Below are 19,738 nucleotides of genomic sequence, written 5' to 3' on the forward strand. Positions count from 1 at the left end.
CTGCTTCTGGAGAAATCAACAAATAACAATAAAAATACCAAATGATAAAAATTGTTTTAAAGATTTAAAATATTTTGAATATTCAATTGAACAAAGAGGCAACGAATTTAAAAAAAAACTGTAAAGGAATAATGGGGACACTTGTATGCAGAATATGGTTTAACAAAATGGTATATACATGTAAAGGACTTTTAATAGATGTCATAAAATGAGAAATTTGGGACAGTAGATCACTGGTAAAGCTTCTCTAGAGATGGAACCTAAAAAGCAGCAGTTGTTTGTATATCTATAGAAAGTTTTGGCTCAGCCATGGCCAAAATTAAGGCTCCAGACCTTCATAGTGACATGGAGGAGTTGCTCAATCTGTTGGACAACCTGAAGGTGGAGCTGCCCCAGCTGTGCAGTTGAAGTGACAGGCTGGCCCTCCAAGCTTTTTAGTATCTGAGTTGTTCACAGATCCATTGCCTGTGTTCTCACCATCATTAACCAGGTTCTGAAAGAGAACCTCAGGAAATTCTACAAGAAATATTATACATGCCACTGTATCTGCAGCCCAGGAAAACCTGGGCTATGTGCTGTGACCTCAACAAGCATGAAGAAAACCTCAAGACCAAGAAACAGCTGCTGAAAGTGCAGATGATTCCCACTGTGGAAGTGACCCAGTCAAGGCCTGATCATCAAGGCATCATTAAAGCATAAACTGGTTTGGGGAAAAAAGAAAAAAAAAAAAAAAAAAAGAACAAGTTTCTACACCCAATACACTTCATTTAAGTTACTTAGTTAATGTGTGTGTTATATATACTAAATCAATTTAAGCAGGTACGTATATAACATGTACCTCTGCTGTATTGAGTGCTCATATACATTATGAAGTAATGAGAAAACTTATCACTGCTCTCAGGAAACTCACAGGTTAGTGGGAGAAAAGATTAGAATACAAAAAGTACAAAATTATAATTGGTGTGTTAGAAACAACCACAGGATACTAAGGCAGCAAACAATCAACAGTTAAAATGGATGAATTAACTCAGAAAAGGTTTCTTCAAAGAATTTGTGAATTGAAGTTTGAATCATGAGTATTTAGACTAGTTAGTCCTGGATTATGGAAGTTTGGGAAATAAGTATGGATAGGTTATTTTAGATAGCTCCTGCTTAATTTTTGATTACAAAGGAAAAGAAAGATTGAGAGTAAAATAAAAACACACTTTTAAATACTAGGAAGACTTGAATAACTTGTTACATTGAAGACAAATATTTGATAGAGGGGAGGTTAAAAATAGAGTAGTTATGGAAGAAGATATACACATACAAAACTAGTAGGAAGTAATAGCCTATGGAATAATAAATATTATTTTCCTTATAAGTGACTTTAAACTATTTTAGTTAAGTGGCCTTTCGTGAATATTAGACCTTATCCACTGGAGAGTGGGAGGTAGGATGGACATAAATGAAGTAGTTGCATAGAGAATGGGCTCAATTTTGAGGGAACAGGTGTTTTAATAGAAAAAAATATGATATTTGTAAATATAGCTATTTGTGGTAAGAAAGACTGATATTATCACTTAAGTTTTTAAAACAGTATTTGGTGTAAAGAGCTCAGAGGGGCTAAAAACAGAAGTACTTGGGGCATTTTATTCATTTAGGACCATGTACCTCCATGTACATAGTGTCGAGGTCCTATGAGAATTCAAGATCTAACATTTGTACCTAAAAAACCAAACATTCAAAATTGACATGTTTTACTTAAATTGATACAAAATATACCAGTATGTCAACTAGTTAACTAAAACTAAACTAAGATTTATATAATAATTTGTAAATGACAGGTATAAACTTCTACCACCATATAGTTTAATAATATAATGAAAGTAAAATAATGAGAAAATCCATTATTAAAAATTACTTAAAATCAAAAGCATGATATTTAAAATATTGTAAATTTTACCAAAAATCAAAAACAAAAATTATATATTAAAATTATCCAGAGTGTACATTTAAAGAATCAACAGAAAGACTAACAGCACTTTTCCACTAAAAGAATGGAAACCAGAAGTTCCTTAAGTTAGTGAAAGGAAAAATTACACTGAGAATTTGTAGTTGACTCTTGAAAACTGATTAGTGAAGCCAAACCCACCCCATTTCCATTCAGATGAAATTTTGCACAAATATTTTGACTCATCAAAACTTAACTACTAATAACCTCCTATTAACTGGAAGACTTATCAATAACAAACATTTTATTAACACATATTTTGTATGTTGTATGTATTATATACTTATTCTTACAATAAATTAAGCTAGATAAAATCAGTTGTTATTAAGAAATTATTAGTAAAGAGAATACATGTATACACAGTACAGTGCTGTATTTATTAATACCATAAGTTTACATCATTCATTTATAAGATTAATTATGTCTGTCAGTATCTACATCAATATTATCTTGTATAGTACAAGACATTATAGATGTTATACATATAACGTCGTCGGCAGCCGTCTGTCTCGAGAGACGATGGTGTAGCTTCTTAAGAGTCTATCTGCACTGCCGAGAATGGTTGTGCAGTCCGACTCGGGAGTGACACGGTATCTGTCTCCTCCCGTGTTGAATCGACATCTTGCGATGATGCTGGAGTGTCCTCTCCAGTGGAGCTGAAGCTACAGAGCCTGGGCAGGGTGATATGGAGGGTCTGCTGTTGCCCATGCAGCAGACCCCCCCTCTCTTCGCAGCTGAAGGATCCAAGGGAAAGACGGAGTCAATACAACTTGGCTTCAGGTGCGCCGTAGGAGTTGCCGGTGTTGACTACAACATCAAACCGCCTTAGGGACTCTGGCTCCGGATTTTCTGTCGGGGTTTACTCCCTTAGCCTTTCCCCTGAAGAGGTATGCCGCAAGGCAGCGGAGGTTTTTTGGAGTCAGAGTTTTCCTTCTCTGATGTGCCCTGACTGGAAGATCGAACCAGCGACACTTAGCTCGCAGGCCGACGCTCAATCCACTGAGCCAAACCAGCCAGGGTTTGCATATAACTAACACTAGACATCATACATGAAAAGTTAATGTGAAAAATAAATTCATATTTATTTAAGTATAACAATGCATTAATAACAAATAAGCAGCAATATTATTACTCTATGGTAGCCTTGTGCAATCTATATAATTACTTCACAATAATAAGGAGATCTCAAAAAATTTTTCCAATATACTTATTGAAAAAATCTTTATATAAGTGAGACCATGTGGTTCAAATCCATGTTGTTCAAAGGTCAACCATATAACAATTCTATATGTGAATGTACCTAATTTCATTGCTTCAAAAATTAAGAAGTGAAAATTTACAGAAATAATGGGAAAATTACGCAAATCTACAATGTTAACACAACATACTCAAAATAGAAATACACACACATGCACACTCACAATTTCAAGTTAATAAATGCCTAACTGAAAATGCAGAACACTGCACCTAACATACTGCAATACACTTGATTTCCAGGAACAAAATAATTAGTACCCATAAGCTGTATCACAAAGCCATATTAATAAAAATTTCCAAAGAAAAATTCATAAACAGTTTATATGTTAATATGGACATTAATTTTTAAATCAGTTTTAAATGTTACTGATAAATACCGAATTTTTCAGAAATTTAACATATATAATTCTAAACAATTCATATAACAAAGAAAAACATATATTTGGAAATTATGAATTATATGACAATGATAATACATATAACAAAATTTGTATGTGAGCTACAGTTAAAATTACCTGGGTTTAGTTTAGAGACAAATATCCATAGAAAAAGAAGCAAAAGATGAAAATCAATGATATTATATCTATCTAAAATCAAATTAGGAATACATAAAAGAGGATTTCTGCAGTAAAGGTCATGACTTGCTCTTCCCAGAAGTATAACCTAAATCAGTTAAAAAATAACTTACAGGTATATAGGTAGTAGATAGATATATAATAAATAATAATATTGGTATAAAGTAAACATTAAAAGTCTTTAGAAATTGTCCTAAGAGCACGGAACAAATAAAAACATTTATTCAAAACAATTTACTGTCATAAAAACTATAAGTTTGTGCCACCTGAGCAGGAATTTGTTTCATCTCTCTTCACTTCTAGCCCAACATGACAAAAGCTCCACTCAGGATGTGTGAAGTCATGGACATAGGACTCCCTTTTGCATTAGTTTCCTGGTAAGTACTATGGTAACTGAAGGAGGAGCAGGCTGCTAAAATTTCTCATCCCCCCTTTTATGTGACAGGACTGTATTCCAAGCAAGAGAAGCTGAAATTGTGGGGTAGTCTTCATCCAGTCAACTGCTACTCATAGGGTCTGGGTCAACAACAAACATGGCAAACCAAAAATAATAAAGTCATATTTGTCCTTGCTCCAACTAACTTCTATAACTTGTAAGGCAGAGATCCCATGTCAGGAGAAACAAGCTAGAAGAGACATCCATCAAAGCAGTGACCTCAGAAAGCAGAAGTGTTACTCTAAAAAAACAAGCCCATATCTCTGCCTAGCTATGCACAGGTTTTACACAGAGACAAGGAAAATCAAACAAACAAACAAAAAAACCTTCACAGCTGTCCTCAAGTAAATTGACTTTATTTGAAACAGAATGACAGAATGTTGGATGCTGAACTATAAAGTTATAAAGGCACTCTTTCAAAAATGGACGTCAAGGTGTTAAAGAATTAAGATGCATCAAGAAACTACATGAGATCAACAAGCTATATCATGAACAACATAGAAAACTAACAGAAAGAAATAGAAATATGGATGGCAATGAGGATCACTCTTAGAGTGAGAACAAACTCCAAAGAATGACTTCAAAGATTACTCATGCAAATAGGCCCAAATTTAACTGTATCAGACTGTGAAAAAATGTACTGCATTTCCAGAAAAATGACTGAAAACAATAAAGCAATCAGATGAAAATTAGTATAATGTACAGCTGGTGTGATACAAATAGGCAGACAGCTTATCAGAGTGATTACAAGAAAATACAGTCTTGGAAATACACTTTCACTCCAAGAGAACTCTTCATACATAAAGCTACCCACCACAGTGGAGCAACATCAGAGTCGCACTCTATGGACCAGGAGGAAGGGGATTGGTATCCAGATAAAAATGTAGATCATCAATTTACATAATAACTGTTATTTAAAATATCCAGTTATCAACAAGAAGAAAATATTATGACATGCAAAGAACAAGATATATATATATACTGTCTAAGAAAAGGCCCTAATATCAGACTTTCCAGTATCTTCAACATAGGCATTATAAATGTATGCTTATGGAGATAGGGGAAGGTATAATGATAATAGTTCATAAGAGAATATCAACAAAGACACAGAAATCATTAAAAATACAAATAGCAAATTCTTTAGTTCAATAGTATAGCTGAAAAAAATTTAAAAATCATAAGGGGAATAAAAAGTAGAAAAAACTCAGCAAATGTGAAGGTAGAATGATAGACAGTAGGCAATGTAAAAATAGAGAAAAATAATTAATAAAAATGAGCAAAACCTTAGCAAAATGTGGGTTCCCATAAGCCCACACCAACATACATGTAATGAGAAAAGCAGAAGAAGAAAATAGAAAAATATTTCAGGAAAAAAAACCTTGATGATAGATTAGTAAATATTATGTAAAATATAGAGCATAGAGAAAAAATAATTTAAAAATGAATAGAGCCTTAGAGAATTGTAGGATACCATTTAGTGTATCAATGTACACTTACTGGAAGTATTATAAAGGGAGAGAAAGAAAATGCTATTCTAAGAAATAATGACTGAAAACTTTTGAAATGTATTAAAAAATAAAATGAACATTTAGGGAGCTCAAAAACCTCTGGCACAAATAGTGGCTTTAAATAACATACCAGATCAGGTGGATTTAATTGATCACCCATTTATGATAATGAATAAATAAATAAATAAAACTCTCATCAAAGTGAGAATATAGGGAAGATGTGCCAATGTACTAAAGGACATATATGACAAACCCACACCTAACATCATACTCAATGAAAAAAAATTAAAAGTGTTTCCCTTTACATTGAGAAAATGATAGAGATGCCCAATTTCACTGCTCTTATTCAACATAGTACTGGAAGTCATAGCCACAGCAATCAGACAAGAAGAAGAAATAAAAGGCATTCAAGTTGGAAAGAAAGAAGTAAAACTGTCATTATTTGCAGATGACATGATACTCTATGTAGAGAATCCTAAATATTCCACTAAGTCCTACTAGAACTCATAAATAAATGCATTACAGTAGCAGGATACAAAATAAAAAGCCAGGAAAAATTAGCATTTTATACACCAATAATGGACTATCAAAAAGGGAAACTAAGAAAATAACCCTATTTATAATTGCATCCAAAAAAATGGAATAAATTTAACTAAGAATGTAAAAGACTTGTACTACAAAAATTATGACATTGAAGAAAGAAATTGAAAAAGGTACAAATAAGTGGAAGCATATATCATGTTTATGGGTAGGAGGAATTAACATCATTAAAATATCCATACTACCAAAGCAATCTATAGATTCAATTAATTCCTATCAAGATACCAATAGTATAATTCACAGAACTAGAAAAAATACTCCACAATTTATGTGGCACTATAAAAGACCCCCAAAATCATAGCTATCTTCAGAGAGAGAAAAAAGAATAAAGTTGGAGGAATCACACTACCTGATATCAAACTAGACGGCCATAGTATTCAAAAGAGAGTGGAACTGGCATAGAAACAGACATAGAAACCAATGGAACAGAATAGAGAGCCAATAAATAAACTCACATATTTATGGTCAATTAATATTCAACAAAGGAGGCAAAAACCTGAAATAGGATAAAAATTGTCTATTCAATGATTTGTATTGGGAAAATTAAAGATACATGCAAAATTTTAAACTAGACCACATTCTTACACCATTTATAAGAATAAACTCAAAATTGCTTTAAGACTTAAAAGATTCAAAACCATAAAAATTCTTGAACAAAATATAAGCAGTAAAATCTTAGACACTTCTTATAGCAATAGTTTTTCTGATATGTCTCCTTTTGCAAAGAAATAAAATATAAACATAAAACTAAAACATTCTGCATAGGAAAGAATACCATCAACAACATGAAAAGATAACCCACTAAATGAGAGAATATATGCTCCAATAATGTATCTGATAAGGGGTTAATATCCAAGATTTATTAAGAACTTATAAAATTCAACATCAAAGACAAAAACTCTCTAATTTAAAAATGGGATAAGGACCTGAGAAGGAACTTCTCCAAAGATGACATACAGATGGCCAACAGGCATGTGAAAATATGTTCAATATCACTAATTATTAGAGAAATGCACATTAAAACCACAATGTGATACCACCTCACTCCTTTCAAAATGGTTATCATCAATAAATCAACAAGTGTTGGTCAGAATGTAGAGAAAAGGGAACCCTTGTGCACTGATAGTGGGGATGAAGATTGATACAACCCCTGTGGAAAACAGTATGGAGTGTACTTAAAAAATTAGGAATGGAACTGCGTTAAGGCCCAGTGATTCTATAATGCTTCTGAGTATATAGCTGAAGAATCCTAAAACACTTACTTGAAGGCATATATACACTCCTATGTTCATTGCAGTGTTATATGCAATAGCCAAGATATGGATACCATCAAAGTACCCATCAATGGATGAGTAAAAAAAAAAGCTTTGGTACACTCACACAACAGAATCCCACTTGAAATGAATCGTACATTTTGTTACAGCAGAGATGAACCTGGAGTGTGATGCTAAGGGAAAGACAAATACCATATGATTTCACTTACATGTTGAATCTAATGAACTAAAACAAAAAAAACAAAACACAGACTCATAGATACAGAAAACATAACTGACAGCTGTTAGAGGGGAGAGGTGTTGTGGGCTTGGGGAGAAAGGTGAAAAGATTTAGCAAAAAAAAAAAAAAGACTCATAGACACAGATAACAGTGTGCTGATAACCAAAGGGAAGTGGGGGTTGGAGAGGTTAAGAGGGTAAAGGAGAGATAAATGGTGATGAAAGGAAACTTGACTTGGGGTGGTGAACACACAATACAACATACAGATGTTGTATTATAGAATTGTACACCAAAAGCCTATATAATTTTATTATCCAATGTCATCCCAATAAAGTCAATAAAAATTAAAGAAAGACTCATTAGTGTTCTTTTCAATAAATTCAATGCATTTTTTAAAAGTAAATAATAACAGTAATAATTTTCTCAAAATGGACTCAAGACCTAAACATAAAAAAAAATCTATAAATCTGCTAGACTAAAACATAGGGTAAAAGCTTCATGATGTTGGGTTTCACAATGATTTCCTGGCTATGACACCAAAACCACAGACACACAAGTAAAAATAGATAAATAGGAATTCATCAAATTTAAAAACTGTTCATCCAAAGATACAATCTGCCCTGACTATTGTGGTTCAGTGTCTTGGGCATTTTCCCATAAACTGCAATATCACTGGTTGTATTCCCAGTGAGGGCACATGCCTGGGTTGCAGGCTTGGTCCCCAGTTGGGGGCATGTGAGGGGCAACCGATTGATGTTTCTCTGGCACATCAATGTTTCTCTCCCTCTTTTCCTCCCTCCCTTCGCTTCTCTCTAAAAATAAATAAAATCTTTAAAAAAAGAATCAATACAGTAAAAAAGCATACTATAAATGAGAGAAAATATTTGCAAATTGTATGTTTGATAAGGAATTAATAATATACAGAATAAGAACTCCTATAATTAAATGACAACATATAAAACAGATTAAAAATAGATAACAGTCTTGAATTGTCTTTCCTTCAGAGAGTATATATACATGGTTAATAAGCATTTTAAAATGTGCTTGTCATCACTAGTCAGAATAACACAAATCAAAATCACTATGAATATCACCTCATTTTTGCAGGATGGCCAATACAACAATTTGAAATTGTCATTAAAAAAACTGTCTGTAAGGATGTAAAGAAATTGGATCTCTTGTGCACTGTTGATGAGAATGTAATATTGTACAGCCATTATAAAAAAGTACAATGGTTCCTCAAACATTAAAATATAAGTATAATAAAAATATGATCATGCAACCCCACTTCTGATTATATATTCAAATGAATTGAAGTGGGATCTCAAAGAGTTATTTGCACAGTCTTATTCATTGCAGCATTATTCACTGTAGTCAAGAGGTAGAAGGCAACTTAAACATCTATCAACGAATGCATGGATAAAGAAAATGTGGTATATGCATACAATGAAATATTATGCAGCCTTTAAAAGAAGTAAATTTTGTCATATCCTTCAACATTGAGGACATTATTTTAGGTGAAATAAGATGGACCAAAAAAGACAAACACTGTATGATTCCATTTATGTGATGTATCTAACATAGTCAAATTCCAAAAAAATCTATAGAAAGTAGAATGGTGGTTGTCAGGAATTGGGGCCAGAGATACAGGTTATGAGAAGTTGTTCAATGGGTTCTGAGCCTCCGTTTTGCAAGATGAAAAGTCCTAGTGATTTATTGTGCAACGATGTGAATATAGTTACTATTAAACTATAATAACCATATTAGTTAAATATGGAAGTTAAATTGGTAGTTAAACTGAAAAGCTCTACTTTGCCTCATACCAGAAGCTACCATTAGCATATATCCAGCTGCATCATACACTATATGTCTGACAGCATTTCTATTTTTAATATCTGAGCATGTTCCTCACTAATTTTCAAACTCAGGTATAACGAGTAGTTTATTTATATTTGGTCTATAATTAACATTTGAATATTAACTAAATCATTTATTTTAAGAACCCAATAATATGGTTATAACTAAGTGTCAGAGAAGTTTTTAAAAAGTTCAGGCCAATAGATCCAGGATTTGAACTGATCTGGTCTGGCTCTAGAGTCTGTATCCTTGACCACTATAGTATGCTATATCCTATCTATAAAACTTTTACCCAGCCCCATTCTTGAATTTTAATCACTTCCTTATGAAATTAATTCTATTTAAAATAAAAGCATTTTGATTCCATTTATTTCATATTTAATAAAATGTTTTTATAACCATTTTTTTAGTATTGTTGCAACTAGGTAGTGACTAAAGATGAATCTGATGTCTTCCACCATCCAAATATTCAAAAAAGCTTGAAAAAAAAAAGCATATAATGCAGCTGTTAGATTTCCTAAGGTAAAACTTATGGAAGTATAAGATTTTTTTCCCTGTAAGATTACTTGAATTTGTTCTAGGGAAAATAAGTAATGTAATACAAATAAATAAAGAATCAAAGAGAAAAGTGTATTAATTTAAACAGCTTGATAATTTTTATTCTTTATTTATATCTATTCATTGACTACTGTGTGTGTGTCCATGAATAAATATGTGTGTGTGTGTGTGTGTGTGTGCATGTGTGGGTATTATAAGCATCACTGCCTTCTCTTCCAAAATAGTGATAGTGGTCCCCCATTGTAGAAGGAATTGATGCTGATATGCCATCAAACTAAAGCCTTTCTCAAGACATGTTCATTTGGTTCATCCCAAAGGTTACAAGTTAATTGGCAATCATGACATGTGAGAGATGACAAACTGTTATTAAAATGTCAGATATCCTCCTAAAGCAGAAGATTTTCTCACACAAGTCAAGAATGGAAACTATTTTAAAAGACATTTTTTAATGAAGAATTTCTCATGGCTTAGTAAAAAAAAAAAAAGAACTTTAGTTCAGTATAAGAAATCTGGAACATGATGACAGAAAATAATTACTCAGTCAGTGAGAAGCAAAATGAAGTATGTTTTAATAAAATTTTTGAGAAATGTTAAAATAAAATGAATTCCTATACAAACTATGTAAAACATTGAGTTTATATATATACAAAATGCATTATGGCCCATAAAGTAGTTTGATGTTTGAAATTATTCCAGAGAAGTCTTGCTTTGTTGTTGAAAAAGTAATTGAGTTGTTGTGTTTTTTTTTAATTACTCTTCTGAAAATTTTATGTTTTCAGTTATTTCTATAGTCTTTTTCTCAAATATTAGAAGTGGATTTCATATCAGTTTAATCATTTTCAAAAAAGTAAAAATCCTATGGTAAAACCTTCCCTCTGGCATTATAATTCTCTCTCTTAGTCAAGAGATTATTTTATTATTTTTTTAAATATGTTTTATTGATTATACTGTTACAGTTGTCCCAATTTTCCTTCCCTCTGCTCCCCTCCACCCAGTGGTCCCCCTCCCTCCAGTTGTCCCCCCCTTTTAGTTCATGTCCATTGGTTGTGCATATAGTTCTTCTCAACCTCTTCCTGTCTACTCCATTCCCTCCTACTATGCTTCTTAATTCCTGTACCATCTCCTTCTCTTACCCGTCCCTGCTGACCTCCCCCCAATATGTTCCCCATACCTATAGTTCTTTTTCCACTCTTGTCTCCTATTTAGTTTGCCTTTGTTTCAATTCCCTAGCTTCTGTTGTTGGTTCTCGTGTTACCGTTTTGATTTTAGTGTTCATAGTTTTGATCCTCCTTTTTCTAAACCAGTCCCTTTAACATCTCATATAACAGTGGTTTGGATCTAATGAACTCTTTCAGTTTTATTTTGTTCTGGAAGCACTTTCTCTGTCCTTCTATTCTGAATGACAATTTTGCTGGATAGAGTATTCGTGGTTGTAGGTTTTGGATTTTCATTACTTTGAATATTTCTTGCCAGTTTCTTCTTTGCCTGGCTTGATTTATTACATAGTGCAAATTGTTTATTATTTTACCTTTATTCTGAGAAGATTTTAATCTTGTATTTAATAAGTATTACAGTCTTTCAAATATTGTTTCTTCTCTGTGTCAAGACATTTACAAAAACACAAACTGACATTAGCTTTCTAAAAAAATTGGACTAAAATACACAATTTTTTTTTTTACTGACTTTGAAATTCTATCATGGTTATCTTTTACTAAATAAGTCTTAGTCTCAAGAGAATACCTAAAGTTTGGAAATAAATAATATAAATTCACTCTACAGAGCAAACCAAAAATGTGTGCATGTATACACAGGGCCATTTAAATGAACTTTATTATAGATTCCATATTACTGTAGATATTTAAAAAATGGGATGGACCAGAGTAATACCCATACTCTTGAATATTCTTCGTATGAGAAAATTTGCTTTGGTTATTTGGGAAAAACAAGATTTGGTATATCCTGAAAAGTGGTCCATATGCATTTGAGAAAATTTTATATTATATTACTAGAGTGAGATCTCTAAAAATATCAATTAATTCTATCTGGCCTAATATGTTATTTAAGCCTACTGTTTCCTTGTGAATTTTTCTTTCTAGTTTATCTATTGATTGTGTCAGAAGGAGTCTTAAATTTCCCTATTTTGACTATATTACTGTCAATCTCTCCCTTTATGTTTGTCAATATTTGCTTTATATATTTAAATATTCCTAAATTGGGTGCATAGATGTTTATGAGAGTTATGTCTTCTTGTTGGATTGATGCTTCTTTTTTTCTTATGTACTGCCTTTGTCTCTTGTTACATCCTTTGTTTTAAAGTCTATTTTGTCTAAGTATTGCTGCCCAGCCTTTTTTATTGTCTCCATTTCTATGAAATGTTTTATTTTTATTCTTTTATTTTTAATCTCTGTGTTTCTTTTGACCTGAAGTGGGTCTCCTATAGGCGGCATATGTATTGGTCTTATTTTTTATCCATTCAGCCACCTTATTTCTTTTAATTAGAGCTTTTAGTTCATTTACATTTAAAATAATTATTGATATATATGTAGTTATTGTCATTTTATTAATTGTTTTCAAGCTGTTTTTATAGTTCTCTGTTTTTTATTCTCTTACTCTCTTGTATGTTGATGACTTTCTATAATGTTATGCTTGGATTCCTTTCTGTTTCTTTTTTATTAGTTGTAGAATTATTATTTTTGGTTACCATGTGCTTCCTATATACAAAGCTTAAGGTTACCTGAGGTTGATCTATAAAGTGATCTGCAGTTGATCTCCACATGTGCTGTGCTTGCAGGCACTTGAGAGAGGATATACCATAAACAAGTCCAGCACTCACCAGTGCCTGGCTTGGGGCTGCTTAGCAAAAGATAAGGGGCATGCCAAAGCGAGATGCCACTTTTTGTGGGTTTGTGAACCTTTGAGATATTTTAGGAAAATCTACAGCATGAGCCAAGGAAGGCTGCTTGTGTGGAAAAGCTGCTGGAATTGATTCTGGCCTGGTGCGAGAGTTGGGTGGGGTGGGGTTTCATGGAATCACCAGGGCAGGGTGAACAGTGTTAGCCAAGTTAATGAAGAGCTCAGATTTGGTGCACACCTGAGTCTGCTTACTGGGTAACAGAAAGGCCCAACAAAGGAGCAGTGGCATCTGTCAGCACATCTGTCCCAAGACAGAGCTGTGCTGACCCCTTCCCCTCCATCCTTTGCCCTGAAGCATGTCAATTCAAAATTTCCCCATATGTCCCTGGGGTTTCTCAAGCTGTTGCCTGGGTGCTGGAGTTTAGAGTGAACGAGTTTGTGAATGAGTTAATCTCTGCTTGGGACTATTAAGACATGCAGGGCTTAAGTCTCCAGAAGACCTCTGTCTCACTCAACCACAATCCCTATGGGTTTTCACAGCAATATGTTATGGGGAATTCTCTCCGAGCACTGCAGCCATGGCTTAGAAACTGGGTGTGGGGCTGGGATCCCTCACTCTTTAGGGGGCACCTCTTCAGTTGAGCTATACCTCCTATTTTTTAGCTACACAACTGTGGGTGTGGGAACTGCCCATTCAGCCTTTCTGCCCCTCTCACCAGTCTTGAAGTGGCTTTTTCTCTATATCCTTAGTTAGAGAAATTCTGTTCAGATAGTTCTTTTTCTTTTCCTCTTTTATTTTTTGGTTTTTCAATTACAGTTGCCCCATTTTTCCCCCATTGCTCTCCCCCACCCAGCCCACCCCTTCTCCCACAATCATATCCCTCCCCGTTGTCCATGTCCATGAGTCATTTATATGTTCTTTGACTAAATCCTTCCCTTACTTATCCCCCTTCTCTCCCTCCCCCCTCCCCCCTATTGACTGCTATTCTGCTCCTTGTCCTATTTAGTTCATTTGTTTATGTTGTTCTTTAGTTTCCTGTATTAGGTGATATCATATAGTATTTTTCTTTCTTTGCCTGGCTTATTTCACTAAGCATGATTCTCTCTAGTTCCATCCATGTTGTTGCAAATGGCAGGAATTCCTTCTATCTTTCTGTTACATAGTATTCCATTGTGTAAATGTACCACAGTTTTTTGATCCACTCATCTACAGATGGGCACTTAGGCTGTTTCCAGCACTTGGCTATTGTAAATAGTGCTGCTATGAACATAGGGGGCATAAGTTCTTTTGAATTAGGGTTTTAGGATTTTTCGGGCATAATCCTAGCAGTGGAAAAGCTGGTTCAAAAGGCAGTTCCATTTTTAGTTTTCTGAGGTAATTCCATACTGTTTTCCACAGTGGCTGCACCAGTCTGCATTCCCACCAATAGTGCAGTAGGGTTCCCGTTTCTCCATATCCTCACCAGCACTTGTTGTTTGTTGATTTGTTGATTATGGCCATTCTGACTGGTATAAAGTGGTATCTCACTGGGGTTTTTATTTGCATCTCCCTGATGGCTAGTGATGTTGAGCACTTTTTCATGTGTCAATGGACCTTCTGTATGTCCTCTTCAGAGAGGTGTTTGTTCAAGCCCTTTGCCCATTTTTTAATTGGGTTGTTTGTTTTCTTGATGTTGAGTCATAAAATTTCTTTATATATTTTGGAAATCAATCCTCTGTCTTTGATATCATTGACAAATAATATATTATTCCATATGGTTGGTTTCCTTTTCATCTTGCTGATGTTTTCTCTTGCTGAGCAGAAACTCTTTATTTTGATGTAGTCCCATTTGTTTATTTTTTCCTTTATTTCTCTTGCCTTAGGAGATGTATCCATGAAGACACTGTTACATGGGATATCTGAAATTTTCCTGCCTATGTTTTCTTCTAGGATTTTTTATGGTGTCATGGCTTACATTTAAGTCTTTGATCCATCTAGAGTTTATTCTCGTGTGTGGTGCAAATTGGTGGTCTAGTTTCATTTTCTTGCACGTCCCTGTCCAGTTCTCCCAGCACCATTTGTTAAAGAGGCTCTTCTCATTCCATTTTATGTTCCTTCCTCCTTTATCAAATATTAGTTGACCATAGAGTCCTGGGTTTACTTCTGGGCTCTCTATTCTGTTCCACTAATCTATATGTCTGTTTTTAGGCCAGTACCAGACTGTTTTGATCACAGTGGCTTTGTAGTATTGTTTGATGTCTGGTATTGTGATTCCTCCTGCTGTGTTCTTCTGTCTCAAGATCGCTTTTGATATCGGGATCTGTTTTGATTCCATATGAATTTTTGGTGTGTTTGTTCTAGGTCTGTGAAATATGTCATTGGTATTTTAATAGAGATTGCATTGAATCTGTAAATTGCTTTGGACAGTATGGCCATTTTGATGATGTTGATTCCTCCCATCCAAGAACTTGGTATTTGCATCCATTTATTTGTATCTTCCTTAATTTCTTTCTTCAATGTTACATAATTTTCAGAGTACAGGTTTTTTATCTCTTTGGTTAAGTTTATTCCAAGATACTATATTTTTCTTGTTGCTATAGTAAATGATATTTTCTTTTTTGTCTCTGTCTCTGATATTTTATTGTTGGTGTACAGAAATGCCTTAGATTTCTGTATATTTATTTTGTACCCTGCTATTTTGCCAAATTCACTTATTATATTAAGTAGTCTTTTAGTGAAGTTTATAGGACTTTCTAGATATAATATCATGTCATCTGCATATAATGAAAGTTTTACTTCCTCTTTCCCAATTTGGATGCTTTTATTTCTTTTTCTTGTCTGATTGCTATGGCTAGGACTTCCAACACTATGTTTAATAGGAGTGCAGAAAGTGGACACACTTGTCTAGTTCCTGATTTCAGGAGGAAAGCTTTCGGTTTTTGTCCATTGAGTATGATGTTGGCATCAGGCTTCTCATATATAGCCTTAATTATGTTAAGGTATGCTCTCTCTATTCCCATTTTGCTGAGTGTTTTCATCATAAATGGGTGTTATACTTTATCAAATGCTTTTTCTGCATGTATTAATATAATCATGTGATTTTTGTCTTTCATCCTGTTTAGGTGATGTATTATATTTTTTGATTTGCAAATATTAAACCATCCTTGCATCCCTGCAATGAAGTCCACTTAATCGTGGTGTATGATTTTTTTGATATATTGCTGGATCGTGTATGCCAATATTTTATTGAGGATTTTAGCATCTATGTTCATCAGTGATATTAGCCTGTAGTTTTCTTTCTTTGTTGTGTCTTGACCTGGTTTTGGGATTAGGGTAATAATGGCTTCATAGAAAACAGTTTGGGATTCTTTCATCATCTTGGATTTTTTGGAATAGTTTGAGGAGGGTAGGAGTTAGTTCTTCCATAAATGTTTTGTAAAATTCGCCTCTGAAACCATCCAGTCCAGGACTTTTGTGTGCAGGGAGATTTTGGATTACTGCTTCAATTTCCTTCTTTGTTATTTGTCTGTTGAGACTTTCTACTTCTTCTTGATTCAGTTTTGGAAGGTTATATGTTTCTAGAAATGCGTCCATTTCTTCTAGGTTGTCAAATATCTTGCCATACAGTAGTCTGTAGTAATTTCTTACTATCGTTTGTATTTGTGTTGTATCAGTCGTGATTTCTCCTCTTTCATTTCTGATTTTGTTTATTTGGGTCTTCTCTCTTTTTTTCTTGATGAGCCTGGCTAGAGGCTTGTCGGTTTTGTTTATTTTTTTGAAGGACAAACTCCTAGTTTCGTTGATCTTTTGAATTGTTTGTTTGGTTTCTATGTCATTTAATTCTGCTCTGATCTTGATGATTTCTTTCCTTCTTTTTGCCCTAGGCTTTATTTGTTGTTGTTTTTGTTCTTGTAGCTTAAGGGTTAGATTTTTTATTTGAGAGTCTTCTATCCTTTTCAGATATGCCTGTATTGCTATGAACTTCCCTCTTAAGACTGATTTTGCTGTGCCCCTTAGGTTTTGGGCTGTTGTGTGTTCATTGTCATTAGTTCCTAGAAATTTCTTGATTTCTTCTTTGATGTAATTGTTAACCCACTCATTATTTAATAGCATGTTATTCATTCTCCATGAGTTTGGGTGTCTTTGACTTTTTTCTCTGAGGTTGATTTGTAGTTTCAAGGCATTGTGGTCTGAAAAGATGCTTGATATAACTTCAATTTTCTTCAATTTGTTGAGGCTCATTTTGTGTCCTATTATATGGTCTTTGAAAATGTCCCATGTGCATTTGAAAAGAATGTATATTTTGCTTCTTTGGGGTGGAAAGTTCTATATATATATATCAGTTAAGTCCATGTGGTTTAGTGTGTTGTTCAATGCCTATATACCATTGATGTTTCTTTGCTTCGAAGATCTGTCTATTGTTGATAATGGAGTGTTAAAATCTCCTTTTATGAGTGTTTTGTTGTTAATATCCTTCTTGTGGTCTTCTAGTAACCCTGGCTGGTTTGGCTCAGTGGATTGAGCATTGGCCTGCGAGCTAAGTGTCGCTGGTTCGATCTTCCAGTCAGGGCATATCAGAGAAGGAAAACTCTGACTCCAAAAAACCTCCGCTGCCTTGCGGCATACCTCTTCAGGCGAAAGGCTAAGGGAGTAAACCCCGACAGAAAATTCAGAGCCAGAGTCCCTAAGGCGGTTTGACGTTGTAGTCAACACCAGCAACTCCTGCGGCGCACCTGAAGCCAAGCTGTATTGACTCCGTCTTTCCCTTGGACCCTTCAGCTGCGAAGAGAGGGGGGGTCTGCTGCATGGGCAACAGCAGACCCTCCATATCACCCTGCCCAGGCTCTGTAGCTTCAGCTTCACTGGAGAGGACACTCCAGCGTCATCGCAAGATGTTGATTCAACACGGGAGGAGACAGATACCGTGTCACTCCCGAGTTGGACTGCACAACCATTCTCGGTGGTGCAGATTGACTCTTAAGAAGCTACACCATCGTCTCTCGAGACGGACGGCTGCCGATGACGATGGTCTTCTAGAATTTTCTTTATGTATTTGGGTACTCCTATGTTGGGTGCATATATGTTTATCAGTGTTACATCTTCTTGATGGATTGTTCCTTTAAGTATTATGAAATGTCCTTTGTCTCTTTTTATTGCCCTTGCTTTGAAATCCGTTTTGTCTGATATGAGGACTGCTAACCCAGATTTTTTTTTTCAGGTCCGTTTGCTTGGAATACTTTTTTATATGCCTTTACTTTCAGTCTATGTAAATCTTTTGTTTTGAGGTGTGTTTCTTGTAGACAGCAAATATGTGGGTCCTGTTTTCTTATCCATTCTGCCACCCTATGTTTTTTAATTGGATCATTTAATCCATTTACATTTAAGGTTATTATTGACATGTTTTTATTCATTTCCCTTTGTACCTTTGTTCCTCTCCTCTTTTTTTCTTCTTTTTTTTTAGAATATTCCCTTTAGCATCTCTTGCAATGCTGGTTTGGTGGTGATGTATTCTTTTAGTTTTCTTCTGTCTGGGGAATTCCTTATTTCACCTTCCATTTTGAATGAGAGCCTTGCTGGGCTGGATAGAGTAGTCTTGGTTGTGGGCCTTTGTTTTTCATTGCTTGGAATATTTTTGACCATTCCCTTCTGGCTTGCAGTGTTTCTATTGAGAAATCGGTCGATAACCTTATCAGAGCTCCCTTGTAAGTTATTTGCTGTTTTTCTCTTGCTGCTTTCAGGATTCTTTCTTTGTCTTTGAATGTTGCCATTTTAATTATGATGTGCCTTGGAGTGGGTTTTTTGGGGTTCCTCTTCATTAGAAGTCTCTGTGCTTCCTGAACTTGCATAACTTTTTCTCTCATCAGGCTGAAAAAATTTTTGTCATTATTTCTCTTATCAGCTTTTCTATCCCTTGTTCCTCTTCTCCCTCTTTAATTCCAATGACTCTGATGTTGTTTTTCCTTATGCTATCCTGTAATTCCCTTACATCTTCTTCATACTTTATCAATCGTTTTTCATTTTTTTGTATTGTCTGGAAATTTTTTTCTACATTATCTTCTAGCTTACTAATCCTATCCTCTGCTTCGTTTAGTCTGCTTTTGATTGATTCTACTGTGTTTTTCAGTTCAGAGATTGAATTTTTCATTTCTTCCTGGTTCTTATTAATAGTTTGTATGTCTTTTTTTATGCTGGTGTAGTTCTCTGCACGTTCCCTGTAATTTTCTTGGAGCTGTTGGTAACTTCCTTGGAGGTTGTCATAGTTGTTTTTGAGGTTGTCGAGTATATTGAGCTTCTTCACCATCATAGTTTTGAATTCTGTGTCTGACATTTGGGCTATGTCTATTCCATCTACCTCTCTTTTTGGGGATTCCTCTTTTCTTTTCATTGAGAGGTTGTTTCTGCATCTTACCATGATGGATTCTTCTTGTTTGTTTTTGTTTTTTGAATTTGTCTGCTTTGACTTCCCACCGTTGTGGTATGAGATTCTTTATAGGAGATCCAGCAGTTTCAGTGGTGCAGTCTCTTTGATCTCCTGAGCCTGATATTTTTGGCTTACCCTTTATTTCATTTGATTATGCTGTCTGATTATATTTCAGATGATCTTTGGTAGGATCTTCCTTCTGGCTA

General features: G+C 34.4%; 1 pseudogene; it reads left to right on the forward strand.

The window, feature by feature from the left end:
• Positions 1-309: 309 nt before the first annotated feature.
• LOC150004469 (large ribosomal subunit protein uL29 pseudogene) lies at positions 310-699 on the forward strand (annotated as a pseudogene).
• The last annotated feature ends 19,039 nt before the right edge of the window (positions 700-19,738 follow it).

Source organism: Furipterus horrens, unplaced genomic scaffold (assembly GCF_987537825.1).
Source record: "Furipterus horrens unplaced genomic scaffold, mFurHor1.1.pri manual_scaffold_7, whole genome shotgun sequence".
In the NCBI taxonomy this organism is placed as follows: domain Eukaryota; kingdom Metazoa; phylum Chordata; class Mammalia; order Chiroptera; family Furipteridae; genus Furipterus; species Furipterus horrens.